The sequence below is a fragment of the Callithrix jacchus genome, chromosome 12 (genome assembly GCF_049354715.1).
Source record: "Callithrix jacchus isolate 240 chromosome 12, calJac240_pri, whole genome shotgun sequence".
NCBI classification, from domain to species: Eukaryota; Metazoa; Chordata; class Mammalia; order Primates; family Cebidae; genus Callithrix; species Callithrix jacchus.
The window spans coordinates 118,258,866-118,274,279 of record NC_133513.1 but is presented as its reverse complement, the minus strand read 5'-3'; the positions used below and the strand labels follow the sequence as shown (position 1 = coordinate 118,274,279).

Here is a 15,414-nt window from a genome sequence, read left to right as displayed (position 1 = left end):
TTTCCAAGTTTTGCCCTACTGAAGTCTTTTTCAAATAAATCTTCCCTTCCCCATCTCCACTGACTCTACCCTAGCTGTACCTGTCTATACCTAAGTTTCTATCATTAACTCTACTGGTCTGCTGTCTCAAGTGTTTCCCCCTCCCAATCTATTCTCTACATTGGGTAAGTGTGGTCTTCCTAAAAATTTGATTAAGGCACTTCCTTACAAATTTGATTAAGGCACTCCCTTACAAATTTGATTAAGGCACTCCCTTCTCAAAAGTTTACCACTAGGCTGGGCATGGTGGCTCACACCTGCAATCCTAGCATGTTGGGAGCCCAAGGCAGGGAGACTGCTTGAGCTCAGGGGTTCAGGAAGAGCCTGGGCAAAACCCAACCTCTACAAATAAATTTTAAAAATAAACTGGGTGGCCAGGCACAGTGGCTCACACCTGTAGTCCCAGAACTTCAGGAGGCTGAGGCAGATGGATCACGAGGTCAGGAGTTGAAGACCAGCCTGGCCGAGGTGGTGAAACTCTGTGTCTACAAAAAATACAAAAATTAGCCAGATGTAGTGGCAGGTCCCTGTAATCCCAGCTACCTGGGTGGCAGAGGTTGCAGTAAGATGAAATCATGCCACTGCTCTCCAGCCTGGGCAACAGAGCAAGACTCTGCCTCATTAATTAATTATTAGGCAGAGTCTTGCTCTGTTGCCCAGGCTGGCATGCACATATAGTCCCAGCTACTTGGGAGGCTGAGGTGGGAGGATCCCTTGAGCCCAAGAAGTTTGAGGCAGCAGTGAGCCTCAGTGATCATCACGTCACTGGACTCCAGTCTGGGAGTCCTTAACCAGGTTAAGGAATTAACCTATTTAACCAGGTTAAATAGTCCCAACATTCCCTACAGGTTCTCTCTCACACTCCTCATTCTACATACACTCCAAGCAACTGACTTCTTTCAGGTTATTGAACATGCCTTGGTCTCTCGACCCAGGATTTTTAACACATAGAATTCCCACTAATACAAACACCCTTCCTTCTTCTCATTAAAGTTTCGGCTTAGATGTCACTAAAAGTCAAGTCATCTCCAAATCTCCTAAGGAGATTAGGTTATATGTTCCTTCTACAACTCTGTACCTCCTCTGCTGAACTATACAGGCTTGCTAAATTATATCTGCCCCCATAAACTCTGAGAGATATGATGTCTTTCAAAGTGCTTAGGAGCACACTCGGTGAATACCTGAATGCAAGAATGAATGAACAAAGAAAAGGTAAAAGCTAAGATAATTTTTTGAAGTAATGGAGGCTGAGCGCTGTGGCTCACCCCTGTAATCCCTCCTCACTTTGGGAGGCCAAGACCAAAAATGATTTTATGTTGCCCAGACTGGGACTGGTACATGTTTTTAAGATGCATATTTTTAATAGAGATTTAATGTAACTTGATAAAATCACCAAAGAAAGTGAACAGAAGACATGAATCAACAACTCACAGAAAAAAATACAAATGATTAATGAGACAGCATGCCATTCTTAACAAACATCAGCAAAAACAGCTCCACAGGGACTCCCAAACTGCTAATAATAAAGAACAGGTTAATTTAAGGTACAGCAACTCAATGTCATATTACACATTCATTTTTAGAAGATAACATGTTGATTCCAAATATAAAATTCAGTGAAAAAGGATATACAATATAATCTTAACTACGTAAAAGTAAATAAATACAAAAAAAAAAAAAAAGACCAAAAATACACACAAAAAAAAATCTGACAGGCTTCCTCTAGGCAGTGAGATTATAAACTATTGCTATTTTTTTCATAGCTTTTCTTATCTCAGAAATGGTCTACAATGCATATAGTCTGCTTTTTTTTTTTTGAGAGGGAGTCTTACTCTTGTCATTTAGACTGGACTGCAGTTATATAACCACGGCTCACTGCAGCGTAGAACTCTTGCCTCAAGCATTCCTCCCGCCTCAGCCTCACGTATCTGGGACTCATGCATCCCGCCACCAATCCCAACTAAGTTTTTTATTTTTAGTAGAGAAGCAAGAGGTCCCGCTATGTTGCACATGCTAGTCTCAAGCAGTCTGCCTTTATTATTCAATAATGAACTAAACTCTCAAAGATCATTACAGGAAGTTGGTACAAAAGTCTAAATTTGATGAAACAGAAATGATATACTTCCATGAACTGATGAAAAGATAAACAAAATGTGGTATATACATACAACGAAATATTATTCAGCCTTAAAAAGGAAGGAAATTCTGGCCAGGTGCAGTGGCTCACGCCTGCCCAGTACTTTGGGAGGCCGAAGTAGACGAATCACTTGAGGTCAGGAGTTTTACACCAGCCTGATCAACATGCTGAAACCCCATTTCTACTAAAAATACAAAAATTAGATGGGCTGGTGGCACATGCCTGTAGTCCAGCTACTTGAGCGGCTGAGGCAGGAAAATCACTTGAACCCAGGAGGGGGAGGTTGCAGTGAGCCCAGATTTCGCCACAGCCCTCCAGCCTGAGCGACAGAGTGAAACCTTCTCTCCAAAAAAGAGGGAAGGAAATTCTGACACAGACCACAACGTGATGAACCTTAAAGACATTATACAAAGTGAAATAAGCAAAAGGACAGACACTGTATGATTCCATTCATGAGGTATTAGAACAGTCAAATTAATTGACAAAGCAGAAGGATGGTTGTCAGGTCTGGAGGAAGGGGAAATGGAGCTATTTAATGGATACAGAGTTTCAATTCTGCAAGATGAAAAAAGCTCTAGAGAGAATGGTAGAAATAGTTACACAACAATAAGAATGTACTTAAAGCTACCAATATACACTTAATGAGTAAAATGGCATAATTTTATCTTATGTGTATTTTACGTCAATTAAATTACGAAAAAATTAAAAAGGAGCAATAATACAACAACATTATTCAGAAATATTGGAGGTGATGCCTCAAATATTATCACCTATATGGTATTCCTCACTCCCCTAAAAATGATGTTTAAACTAAATCTAATTATAAGGAAACCCACAAATCTAAATCGAAGATCATTCTGCAAAAGTGGAATCTTCGAAAATGTCAATCATGAAAGAGTAAATTTTAAAAGCAAAGCAAAACGCTGTTCTAGATTAGAGAAGACTGAACAGACAAAACAACTAAACATAACATGTAATCCATAACCGAACAAGGTAGGAACAACAGCAATTACTAAAACGATTGTGTGAAACTAAATATAGACTTTCAGTATTAACTTTCTTAGATAATTATATCATGTGGTTATGTAGGAAAAATGTCCTTGTTCTTAGGAAATATTGCTGAAATATTTAGGGGCAAAGTGTCATGATGTCCTCAGTTAACTCTCAAATGCTTCAGAGAATACACACAAGAAAGACACAGAGACACCAAATATGGCAAAGAACTAACTGGAAAATCTAGGTCAAAGGCATGTGGTGTTCAATATATTGTACTTGTAACCTTTACACAGGTTTTGAAATTTCTCAATATAAAAGAATGACAGGGGCCAAGCACAGTGTTTCATGCCTGTAATCCGAGCACTTTGAGATGTTGAGTCAGGCGGATCACTTAAGGTCAGGAGTTCGAGACTGGCCTGGCCCAGCATGGTGAAACCCCGTCTCTTCCAAAAAAAATACAAAAATTAGCTGGGCATAGTGGCAAGCCTGCCAATAGTCCCACTATTTGGGAGGTTGAGGCACAAGAATCACTGGGGTCTGGGAGGCAGAGGTTGCAGTGAGCCAAGACTGCACCACTGCACTCCAGCCTGGATGACAGAGAAAGACTCCATCTCAAAAAAATAAAATAAAATAAGAGTGAAAGGAAAGAACAGTCGTCTGCACAGCAGGACTAGAGGTAGAAAGAAGAAAAGAAGAGTATTGCATTTCTGTGTTGCTTGGTTTGTTTTTTTTAACCATGTGCCTAGTTTAATGCAACTTTTTCAAGTTAGATTCCAACAATTCTCTAGAGTCAAAACACATCCTTTTATACTTGATATTTAAAGGCTACATCTGGATTTCATAATTCAATGTGTTCATTTAATATAGTACTTTTTTTAAATGAAAGCCTTTACTAAATCAATGGTGCATATTCAAATGTCAGTATCACATAATCAAGAATCAAACTACATAGTCCCTTTCTCAGCACAAAAAGGCACATTACTAGTTGGCAAGCCTGTATAATCAATCATTTCTGAAAGCCGAGAATTATGTCTCAGACATGCTAAAGGCAACCAAGAGAATACTGGGGTTTTATTTCTGCCATCACCTCCCGTTTGCCTTAATAGAGACATTCATTCCTGGAAGCTTTCTTTTTTATCACAGGTGTCAGAAAGTACTTTTAAATCCCAGATCAAACTGGCCAGCATCATTTAACAGTGGAAAGGAAAGACGTGAAAAATAGGTGTGTGCACAAGGCATGTGTGTTCCCTACAGATTAAAATATTGTATGTTGCTGGAAATTCTCACAATTCATTTAAAAATCACGATGTAAGGCCGGGCACAGCAGCTCACACCTGTAATCCCAGCACTTTGGGAGGCCAAGGTGGACAGATCACCAGGTAAAGAGATCGAGATCATCCTGGCCAACATGGTGAAACCCCGTCTCAATTAATAATAAAAATATTAGCTGGGCATAGTGTTGTCTACCTGTAATCCCACCTACTCGGGTGGCTGGGGCAGGAGAAACGCTTGAACCTGGGAGGCAGAGGTTGCAGTGAACCGAGATCACATCACTGTATTCCAGCCTGGTGACAGAGGCACCGACTCAAAACATAATAATAATAATAATGACATAAAATGCTGTTTTATATCCAGTGTTCCAAAATCAAAACAGGAAATCCTTAAAAACTTGAAAAACAAAACAAAAACTTCTTGAAGATAATACTTCTTTCATGGTACTAAAAATAACCCTATTACCTATATGAACTACCTTAGATAGGAAGTAAATCCACAATCAAGAATGTTTGTGGAGTGAAATGACATCACAGTTTTCATAGCTACATACTCATCACAATTAGAGTATCCTGGAAAGTTAGCCAAGGACATACAAGGCATTGCTAGTATTCCAGCATTCATTTTCCTTTCATGGATACAGGCCAAAAATTGCTACGCAAGTCTGTATACATTTTGGATACTATTAAAAGCTTTTAATGTGTCCATGCATTGTGGCTCACGCACCTGTAATGGGGGAGGCCAAGGTCGCAGATCACTTGAGGTCAGGAGGTCAGACCAGCCTGGCCAACATGGTGAAACCCTGTCACTACTAAAAATACAAAAATTAGATGGGCACGCTGGTGCACACCTGAAATCCCTGTTGCTACAGAAGCTGAGGCAGGAGGATCACTTGAACCCAGGAGGTGAAGGGTGCAGTGAGCAGGGATTATACCACTGCACTCCAGCCTAGGCAACAGAGCAAGACCCTGTTTCAAAAAAAAAAATTAAAAATTAATGTAACATTTTTAACTCAAACCATTTTTGTGTTTTCTTTAATAAAAGGGCAATTAGATGGTTTTAAATGTTGAAAACTATTAATAAGATGCAAGACCTGTTTACTGGTTCTGCCCTCCATTCATATGTAAAACAATGTATTTTTTAAAAAGGGGGATGCCAGGCACAATGGTTCACGCCTGTTATCCCAGCACTTTGGGAGGCTGAAATGGGCAGCTCACTTGAGCCCGGAAGTTTGAGACCAGCCTGGACAGCATGGTGAAACCCTAACTCTACCAAAAAAAGAAAAAAAAAAATCCAGGAATTAGCTGGGTGTGATGGTGTGTGCCTCTAAGGTGGGAAAATCGCTTGAGCCTGGGCATTCAAGGCTGCAGTGAGCTATGATTATGCCATTGCCTCCAGCCTGGGCAACAGAGCAAAACCACGGCTCCAGAAAAACAGAAAGGGAAAAGAAAACAACAACAAAAAAGACACTAAATCAGAAGAGTATCTTTCAGCAGAACACTAGCTTGGCAACAGTATACAACCAAAGTTCATAACCCAGTACTTAAAAGTAACAATAATGGTGTACAACTTAACAAGCTTCCTCTTTAAACTCCCAGATGATAATCTCGAAAAATGACATATTAGAACACTACCAACACAGAAGTAATGATGACTGCAAAGCAATCTGTAGAACAGAAGTTCTAAACACTGAAAGATTGTCCAAACAGCTTTGGAATACCAAGCCAAAAATAGGCCAACATGAGCAGAGCAAACAGAGAACACACTACAGAAACACCGCACACACAAAAAAAAATCAAGCTCAAATAATGTGGCCTAATCATGGAATGCTGCAAAATATTAGCAAGTAGTAGATTACCCTGGGCCACAGCAATCAGCTTTATATAAGCATATTTATTTTGCTGACTTGAAAAAAAGCAGGACTGAAAACATTAATATTCCCAGGTATCAAACATAATTCAAAAGTTCCAGTAATAATCCCCAATCATATTTAGCAGAAAGAAATGCCGTTACCATTTGTGTCTTGGAAAGGACAGCTACTTCCCATTCAGTAAGTCAGCTCCTCTGTACCTCAACTTCTTTCATTATTAACAATGGCTCTGACTTCCTCTAGAAACTGGTGAAAACCAAGTAAAATTGTTCTGAAATTGTCAAATTAAGATATTATATTTGTTTAGGGCTAGGTGCAGTGGCTCAGGCCTGTAATGCCAGAACTTTGGGAGGCTGAGGTGGGCAGGTCACCTGAGGTTGGGAGTTCAAGACTAGTCTGGTCAACATGATGAAACCCTGTCTCTACTAAATACACAAAAATTAGCCAGTCATGGTGGCGGGTGCCTGTAATCCCAGCTACTTGGGAGGTTGAGGCAGGAGAACCACGTGAACTCAGAAAGGAGAGGTGCAGTGAGCCGAGACCATGCCATTCGCAACAAGAGCAAAACTCCATCTCAAAAAAAAAGATGTTCTTTTAAAAAAAAAAAAAAAGCTATTTCTTACCACTGCTCTAACAAATAATTACAACCTTAGTGACTTAAAACAACACAAACTTTCCGCCTTACAATTCAGGTCAGAAGTTCAGCAAGGCTCTCACTGAGCTAAAATCAAAGTGTTGGCAGAGCTGTGCTCCTTCATGAGCCTTTAGAAAAGCCTTGCCTTTTCTCCTAGAGGCTGCTGGCATTCCTTGCCTCACGTCCTGCAACTCTCTCAGGCCTCTGCTTCTCTTCTCATGGTCTCATCTGTAATCCTCACTCTCCTGTCACCCCCTGATTTACAAGGATGCTTGTGATTATACCACCTACCCAGATAACCCTACCATTGAAAGCATCTTTAATCACTTCTGTAAAATCTCTTTTTTTACAGATACTCACAAATCCTGGGGACTGGGATGCAGCCATGGGGAGGTGGGTTGTGGGCATTAACCTTCCTGCCACTCTATTTATATCAGTCATGTAAATCACCCAAAAAAGCCCAAGGAGGGCATAGAGGGAGATAAACCTATAAGGAAGTCAATGGGCAAGTTAAAAATGTAAATTTGGACACTATAACTTATTAATAGTTTTTATTTTTTTGTTTTTATTTATTTTGCGGGAGAGAGGGGGTGGAGATGGAGTTTCACTCTGTTGTCCAGGCTGGAGTACAGTGGCATAACCTCGGCTCATTACAACCTCTGCCTCCCGGGTCCAAGAGATTCTTCTGCCTCAGCCTCCCAAGTAGCTGGGATTACAGGCGCCCGCCACCATGCCCAGCTATTTTTGTATTTTTAGTAGAGACAGGGTTTCACCATGTTGGCCAGGCTGGTCTTGAACTCCTGACCTCAAGTAATCTGCCCGCTCCAGCCTCCCAAAGTGCTGGGATTACAGGTGTGAGCCACCGTGCCCGGCCAATAGTGTTTTTAAAAATACCCAATGTTTTGTGACTTCAGGTGAGTCATCAATAAAACATCCTTGTGAATGAAAGAATTTTTAAAGTTAAGGAGTAATGAACTAGAGAATAAAAGCCTCTTCCATTTTTTTCTTCGCAATTGTTTGTATGCCCTGAGCTTTCTGTCAAGTTAAAAAGTCAGCCCAAAGATGTCTTAAATGGGTAAAATCACCAATGTCCAATGCAAGCGTTTCCTTTTCCGCTTGTTTTGACATGGTAATTTTCTTGGTAATATAAATCACCTTACAATCATTCCAGTTCAAAGGAATATAATCTCTCAAAAACTAAATGACTTTTTCTTCACGGAAGTTACTTTGACTTTGTTTTTATTATTGGACAATCTCCCTTCCTTTTTTCTTTTTTTTAATAAGAGACGGGGTTTCACCATTGGCCAGGATGGTCTTGATCTCTTGACCTCGTGATCCGTAAGCCACCAACAATCTCCCTTTCATTATACCAGGCACATATTTCAAATGTAGAAACTTTTTAAAAAATCATTATAGAAGATTACATTTTGCATAGTTTTGTTTCTCCAGAAGAAAAAATAATGCTAATTCAATGATTTACTTCCTTGAGAACAACCTTTGACAAATTGTAAACGTCCATCTATATACATAATTCTTAATATTAATACCAAAACAAACTGAAAATAACACTTTAAAATGTAATACACCTACACTTTGCTATTTTTTGTCAAACAATGTGTGTTAGTAAAACCAAATGGACAAATACATTCTGACATATTTAATACCATGCAAGTTTTAAGACACAGCCTTGCTCTGTCACCCAGGCTGGGAGTACAGTGGCACAATAATGGCCTTCTGCAGTGAGCTGTGATGGCACCACTGCACTCCAGCCTGGGCAACAGAGTAAGACCTTATCTCAAAAAAAAAAAAAAGTGTGTGTGTGTGTGTGTGTGTGTGTGTGTGTGAGAGAGAGAGAGAGAGAGAGAGAGTGTGTGTGTGTGTGTGTGTGTGTGTGTGTCTATATGTACATATAGTTTCAACGTGAACTTGTTACTTAAGTTTAATTCTTCTCCCGCTATGCCACAGCCCCAACCAAATCTCAGCTCCTTCCCATCTTCATTAGCAGGAGCACTGCACAAGGTAAACTTAAGAAAGATGCAGGTATTGTTGAGGAAGTGAGACAAAATGCCAACTAGGAAGCAGTAGGTCCAACAACAACTGAATAAATATTTCAAGGAAAAATCTCATTTGATAGTTACAGCAAACACATCGAATGATTTTTTAAAGAGCAAATATTGCCATGAGTGCAAGTAGGAAGGTAGAGAAATTAAATATATAGAAACCTGACTTTAGACTTTTCATATCCATAGACTGCCCAGTGATAAACTGAAGCCTCTCCATCCTTTCCTGTAAGACCCTTTCATACCTAATACTTACCTCAGACTTCCTGACAACCAGTGGGAACTAGAACTGGCTCTCCTGGGTTGAGCCCCAACTACTAAAAACTATAGAAAGCGAGGAAGCCAGCAAAGAATCCAGAAATTCATAGGAGTAGGATAAAGGTTTGTCCAGACCCCAGTTCCCAAAAATATTCATTTGTTCATTGATATAAAAATACTTGAGTGCCTAGTATGTATGTAGCAGGCACTGTTCTAAGATACAGCTTTGAACAAAACAGGTAAAATTCCTGGCCCTCAGGAAGCTTAAATTCTAGAGTAGAGAGAGACAAACAATAAACAAGATGACTAAGCATATTAGAAGGTGACAAGTGTTATGAAGAATATTAATGCTGTGGGAGGGATAATGGACAGGGATGAAATTCTAGATAGAGCAGTCATGGAAGACCTCACTGAGAAGGCAACACTTGAGAAAAGAAGTGAAGGTGGAAAGCAATTCGGGCAGAAAAAAAGCAAGTAAAAGGCTTGAGGCTTGTTTATAGAATAAAAAGGTAGCAGAGTGGCTGGAATAAAATGGAAAAGGTGGAAAACAGATTAGTTCAGAGATAAGCAACATACATTTGACCCTTGAACAACAAGGGGAGTAGGGGACCAACCTCCCACACAGTAGAAAATCCATGGATAACTTGACTCCCCCAAAACTACTGATAGCCTACAGCTGACCTGGAAGCCTTACTACTAGCATAAATAGTCAAATTATAAAAATTTGTATCCGTATTATTCACGATATTCCTGTCATACATTAGAAAAAAGAAAATGCTAAGAAAACCATAGGGAAGAAAGACACATTTACTAATTCATGAAGTGGTCTTCATTCTCATCGTCCTCACCTTGAATAGGCTGACGAGGAGGAGGAAGAGGGGTTGGTCTTGCTGTCTCAGGGGTGGCAGAGCTGGTAGAAAACTCATGTATAAGTGGACCCATACAGTTCAGACCTGTGTTGTTTAAGGGTCAAAACTATGTGGAGCAAGTTGAAATGAGCAATACAGAGCATGTAGATGGCCTTGTAGAGTTTTTGAGGGACTCCAAGTAAAACAGACAATCACTAGAGGGTTCTGCACAGAGTTTTTAAAAACAACAAAAACAGCAGCTCCTCTGTTGACAGTAGACAGTAAGGGAGGGCAAAAGCAAGGGGTAAGGGAGGGCAAAGGCAAGGGGGATCATGGTTTGGACAAAAATAGTGAGAAGTGGTCAGAGTCCAGATATATTTTGAAGGTAGAGCCCATGGATCTTCTGAGAAAAAAGAAGTGGAGCGTTAAGAGAAAGAAGAATCAGGGAGGAACAAGGCTTTTGACACAAGCAATGGAATCAGAAATTTGCCATCAACCAAAATGGGAGCCTGGGAAAATAGACTTAAAGGAGAGACCAGTTCTGTTTTAGCATCACTGAGCTTGAAATAAGCTTGAGTTATTAAACACTCCAGGAAAGATGTTGAATAGGCAGCTGGATATATGAGTCTAGGGTTCAGGAATACAAGTTACAGCACAGATTTAATATGGTGTTCTTATCTAACCCTGTCTTTTTAAGGACACAACTATGTACACAAATTGTCAAAGTGCAATTCCATAGGGCAATTGATTCAATACAATAGCAGAACAAAAGCAGGACATTAGGTAGTGTTGCTCTATTCTCGATATACTGTTGTCTACCCAGTGAGAAAAGCAGTCTACGTTGAGTACTGACATGACCTCCCTAAAAACCTGATGTCCCTAAAAAATCCAGCAGCAACTGCAGACACTCCAAAGACAACTGTACATTTACATTCACACCTCTACCTTTACCACCCTGATTCCCAATCTCAGGTTTCACTAATGATGTCAGGTTTTAGCCCAGCTGTCCCCAGCACCCTCTCACCACACAAGATAACATGCACTTGTGTGTAACTTACATACAACAGCTATGTTACGTTAACATGTTTGCTCAACACTGTTGACGCCTTAGTTTACATCTGCCCTCTCGACAAACTGAATCTTCCTCATTCCTAGTTTATCAGCTACAAAGCTGACCTGAGGTCCAAATTTTTTCCCAACTTTAAATGGAAAAAGTCTCACATTTTATACTCAGTGTACATACTTTAGAGATGGATTTTTTAAAAATCACTAACAACAATAAGCCAAAATACACTGTATCTAATGAAATCTGGGAAGGGAAGTAAAGATTAATTTTGAGTACATGTGAACTTCTGTTAGTCTTACTGCTCAAACTTTTTTTTTTTTTTAGTTAACCCAACACAATGTAAACAAGTTTAAAAAAACTGTTTAACATATTTCAGTGATGTTTACAAATCAGAATATGGCTATCCCACAGAAACAGGCCTATAATTATAACAGTTCAGAATGACATTGTACAGTTAACAGTAAAAAATATTCGCTGATATACAGTCCACATTGCCAAGAACCAAATACAATCAACCCTTGGCCCTAAGAATCTAGAAACTTTGCAGGTAGAAACAGCAATTTAATGACAAATAGTTGCTTTTCATTTTTTGTTTTTGAGGCGAAGTCTGGCTCTGTCGACCAGGCAGTAGTGCAGTGGCGGGATCTCAGCTTACCACAACCTCCACCTCCAGGGTTCAAGTGGTTCTCTTGCCTCAGCCTCCCAAGTGGCTGGGACTCCAGGCACATGCCACCAAGCTGGGCTAATTCTTTTTGTACTTTTAGTAGAGACAGAGTTTCACCATGTTAGCCAGGATGATCTCGATCTCCACCTGCCACCCTAAGTGCCCAGCCGACAAATCAAATGGTTTTATAAATGAAACAAGGCCAAATCCAATACTGGTCCTATGGTAGAAGTTTTTGTTCCACTTTTAAATTGAAGTCACAGTGATTAAAATGCAAAGGGGTAGCCAGGCCCACTGGCTCATGCTTGTAATCCCAGCACTCTGGGAGGCCGAGGCAGGTGAATCAGGAGGTCCAGAGTTCAAGACCAGCCTGGCCAAGATGGTGAAACCTCATTAAAATTAGCCAGGCATGGTGGCGGATACCTGTAATCCCAGCTACTCAGAAGGCTGAGACAGAGAACTGCTTGATCCCAGAAGGCTACAGTGAGCCAAGATCATACCACTGTACTCCAGCCTGGGTGACAGCAAGAGTGTCTCAAAAAAAAAAAAAAAAAAAAAGCAAAGAGGTGGGCTAACATCTGTAATCCCAGTACTCTAGGGAGGCTGCAGTGGGTGGATCACTTGAGCCCAGGAGTTTCAGACCAGCATGGGTAACAAGATGAAACCCTGTCTCTACAAAAAAAAGAAAAATACAAAAATTAGCCAGGCATGGTGGTACATGCCTGTAGTCCCAGCTACTCGGGAGGCTGACATGGGAGCACAGCTTGAGCTTAGGAAGTCAAGGTTGCAATGAGCCATGACTGGCTTGAAGTCAAGGCCCACTGCAGCCTTGACTGCACCACTGCTCTCCAGTCTGAGTGACAAAGCACAACTCTGTCTCAATAAATAAAATGCAGAGAGGTACAAGCATGGCTAGCAGTCTAGTGAAAAGAAGTAACAGTATGTAGAAAAAGGCAAGACCAAGAAGAAATAATGTCATAAAGACAAACATGATTCATCTAACTCGCGTGTTTCAAGGAGAGAAAATATTTCAAATCAGGTGTTCTTATCCTGAGATCCACTGACTTGAAGCAACCGGGGGCTGAAGTGAAACCCTGATTCCTAAAGGATTCTATGACCCCAAAAGAGGTTAAGCGTCATCATGATGAAGACTAGTTCATTTTCATCTGTAAACCTACATGTACATGTAACACCATCTTGTAGTCCAAGTATTCACAGTACACTACTCCCTGCAAAAAAATTATTTTACAAGTGTTTCAGGCCGGGCGCGGTGGCTCAAGCCTGTAATCCCAGCATTTGGGAGGCCGAGGCGGGTGGATCACGAGGTCAAGAGATCGAGACCATTCTGGTCAACATGGTGAAACCCCATCTCTACTAAAAATACAAAAAATTAGCTGGGCACGGTGGCGCGTGCCTGTAATCCCAGCTACTCAGGAGGCTGAGGCAGGAGAATTGCCTGAACCCAGGAGGCAGAGGTTGCAGTAAGCCAAGATCACACCATTGCACTCCAGCCTGGGTGAAAAGAGCAAAACTCCATCTCAAAAAAAAAAGGGTGTTTCAAAGGCAATATAAGCAATTAAAAGACAATCACACCCAACATCAAAGCTCATAGATATGTAAAGATTTCATTTATATGAATATCCAAAATAGGTAAATCCACAGTCACCAAAAGCAGACTGGTGGTTATCAAGGATTGCTTGGTAAGGGCAGGGGGCAGTAACTGCTTAATGGGTACATAGTTTCCTTTTGGGATGATGAAAATGTTTTGGAACAACACAGAGGTAGTGGTTACACAACAGAAATTCACTAAATGCCATACAAGTTGTTCACTTTCAAAACAGTGAATATTTACGTTAAATGAATTTGATCTCAATAAGGAAACTAATAATAAAACCCTTTTGTATCTCCTGTTTAAATTTTTAAAACTGACAATCATACCGTGTTGTCCCTCAATTTGGAGCAGAAAAATCAGTGGAATAAAATGGGACAACAGAGACAGCAGAAGATGGCTTGGTGTGTTTTTGTCCCTCATCCTCAGGATGGGAGGAAACTGGTAGCAAGCATTGCCAAATGCCTACCACGTCTGGAGGTCAGAAGGGTTCATCTGCTGAGATATTCTTTTTAAGTTAAAATTGAATACTCAGGATTTTAACTGGGCACAGCTGACTATGCCTATAATCCCAACATTTAGGAGGCTGAGGTGGGAAGATCACTTAAGCCCAGGAGTTCAAGATCAGCCTGGGCAACATAGGGAGACCCCCATCTCTACAAATAATAGTTAAAAAACAATAGCTGGGTATAGTGGTAAAATGCCTATAGTCCCAGCTACTGGGGAGGCTGAGGTGGCAGGATCACTTGACCCCAGGTGGTTGAGACTGCAGTGAGCAACCACTGCCCTCTAGCCTGGGTGACAGAGTGGTGAGATCTCATGGTGGGGGAAGACATTTATATATTATACATATATATAATTTAATTTTAAAAACTCAAGATTTCTTGAAATCGATTCTTAGGACTCAGAGGAGGTTCATACAGCTAAACCTTCCATATTCTTGGGCTGTACCCAGAGGGATAAATGAAAGAAATTGGTACTGAGGGAAAAAATACAGCTAAGTGTATAGTTAAGGCTCAGCTACTGTTCCACACAAAGTTTAGCCTCAGTAATCATTCAAAATTTCCCTTATAAAACCAAATGTCAAAGTAAGCAGCCCATCCAAATAATTTAACAAAAATCAACATCTAATCTACTCAAAAAAATACTGAAGACTCAAGTCACTGCTTTTGTGAATTATATCACGATTAACTCATGAGATCAATAACTGAAGAAAAACTCTGCTCTCTTCTGTCTCTGTCCTGTAACAGCATTTCCTGAGGAAAATGTGACAAAGCATATGAACCATAACTTGAAGTATGGAATCAGCTGGCTACATGTAATCAGTTCCATAAAGTTTGCAAATATTTACTACATGACACTCATGTTAAAGTAACACCAGTATTTTCAAGGTCAGTATTATGTTTGTTCAACTTCTTGGAGTCATACATTTTTGTGGTATTTTTAACATCTGACTAAAGCTTCTATCATCACAAGATGCTCACACTGTTTACAAATACTTGGAAACAGCAGCTGGTGTTCCTCAGTTACATCTTGTTACAATAAACAGAGTAGCAGTTTTAAAGTCCAGGTATATATTTTACTATTGATGTGTAAAAACTTTGCTTTAACTTAAAAGTTTCCCCTGCCCTCAGTAATGGATAGACATAAACACAATTAATTGTGGGCAATTTAGCACAAAGTTATGACAAGATCACAAATACATAAATTTTTATGTATGCATACTTGAAAATACAACTATCAGGTTGAATGAATTAGATGCTAAATACTGACCTTGCACATCATACATATTTTGGAAGCAGAGTCTCACTATGCTGCCCAAGCTAGAGTGCAGTTGCTACTCACAGACTGATCATGGCATACTACAGCCTCGAACTCCTAGTCTCAAGCAAGAGGCTAAAACAGACATGTCAGCACACCTAGCTCTTTTTGTATCATTTTTTACTATCTTTTCCCATCCC

At 40.2% G+C, this 15,414-nt stretch overlaps 1 protein-coding gene across 3 annotated transcripts in view; it reads right to left on the bottom strand.

Moving 5' to 3' along the window:
• ZRANB1 (zinc finger RANBP2-type containing 1) overlaps positions 1-15,414 on the bottom strand; it is a 64,109-nt gene that overhangs the window by 26,368 nt on the left and 22,327 nt on the right. The gene's annotated exons all lie outside the window — the stretch shown is intronic.